Source organism: Palaemon carinicauda, chromosome 9 (genome assembly GCF_036898095.1).
Source record: "Palaemon carinicauda isolate YSFRI2023 chromosome 9, ASM3689809v2, whole genome shotgun sequence".
Lineage (NCBI taxonomy): Eukaryota > Metazoa > Arthropoda > Malacostraca > Decapoda > Palaemonidae > Palaemon > Palaemon carinicauda.
This window is the reverse complement of record NC_090733.1, coordinates 97,364,735-97,366,664: the sequence shown is the minus strand read 5'-3', so window position 1 is coordinate 97,366,664 and position 1,930 is coordinate 97,364,735.

Here is a 1,930-nt window from a genome sequence, read left to right as displayed (position 1 = left end):
GTACATCTTCTTTTGCAAATAGTAAAATTTGAGACCATTAACTTATGATTTTTACAATATGAAGGAAAAATAAATAAAACAAAATATACATCCTCAAAATTTTGCAGTAATCTTAGCAACGGTCTCTCAACATATTTCGGTATATTGATAAACATAGAAACTGATATATTTTTTTTTTTTTTCAAATAAAGGACAATAACCCCACCAATGCAGGGCCGCCCATGAACGACACAGGGAAAACAAAACTAGTCAAAAATAATTGATAGGAAAAAAAATTAATCCCCTGAATATATCTCTCCCCTTTTCTTTCATTCACATTCTCACAAACCTGACAATGTTAATGGGTCGATAAGAAACTGAGATAATGTACCTCAACAATTTCGCCTGTAGAAACGGCAAGGAAGAAATGTTCAAATACTTTCGGACATGTGTGGTAAACTGGGAGTGTTGACAGGGACTGTGTTGATAGTGTGTACGGTGGGACTGGGTGTGAGAAACGGATCTCATAGCTCACCAGTAAGGGACACGTATTATACACGTCCACGACAGGCAATGTACTCTACAGTAGCCTACGTGGAAGGAGGAAGCATGAATTAGTAACGATGATATTACTTTATTATATAAAACTTTTATTATTATCATTATTATTATTATTATTATTATTATTATTATATTTTTTACTATAATGTCTTTTTTATTTAACTGATCTAGTCTAAAATAACACAACTTATTTTTTTTTTCATTTATAGCTGCATTATTCTCCTGAGGCTCACGCCCCCCTTTGAATCCTCTTGCGCCCCCCTAGGGGGGCATGCCCCCCTGGTTGAGTAACACTGATTTAGACCTTCCTGATAAAGAATCAACAGTTCTTAAGAGTCGAAGTTGGTGCAAAACCCATTTAAGGACGGCCTAAAGAGGGTGCTACTATTAGCTTATTGAAAAGGCCTATATTCCCTTTCTTTAGGCCTATATATTCACTCATTTCTTCTCCTCCACATGTACCACAACACGCTATTGTGAGCTCTTCTGTTTATGCTATCACTAGTGTTGTTTCACGGAATATATAAGTGATAAAATTTATTGAATGATAGTACTAATTGTAACTTTTCTTTTCAGGGGCTCGTGATTATAAAAATTAGGGTTGCATAATACCAGTATAGTAGCAACTTTGCTTTGTATGGAAGATAGCCAGTTAAGAAGGGTTTAAACTGATGTTTTTATTATTGCCTTTGGCTGAATAATTGATCACAAATTTTGTAATATTTTGTAATTAAGTTTAAATTTTGATAACCCAATAACATATTGAGGTCTTTTGTGAGTTTACGGGGTTATTTCAAAATTTAAGGAAAACTCATAACAGAATCAGGACGACCAGACATGCTAATAGAGACTGGGGTCCTCACACCAGGTTCTTTGGTTGGGTTCTTCATAGGTAGACACTTCAACCAATGCCTGAGCCTCTAATCTCTCTTTGCCTTTCCTTCGAAAGCTTGCATTTCGATGCCTTTCTAGAAACATGTGATTACAGAGAAGAGCTTCATACCCTGATATCTACTGTGAAAGGAAATACCAATACAGGAGAACATGGGATTGAGCTGGTGATCAATGCAGATCTTTTTGAAAAATTTTCGAAAGAGTATTCTGAATTCACCAAGACAACTGTATCAGGAGCTCATGGATACACTGCAAAGTTCTGGATGATGTATGTGGAGTACATAAACATGTTTCACCAACTTGAAAGAGCTATCCGGTCAAATAACATCGAGCTCTGTCTTCACACTTACACTGATTATTGACATGTTCTTTGCCACAGGCCACATCAACTATTCCCGGTGGTTAACAAAATACCAATTAGTGTTATTGAATATTGATGCAACTCATCCCGGACTTAGAGAGATACTTAATCGGGGTGTATACACAGTGTGAAGGA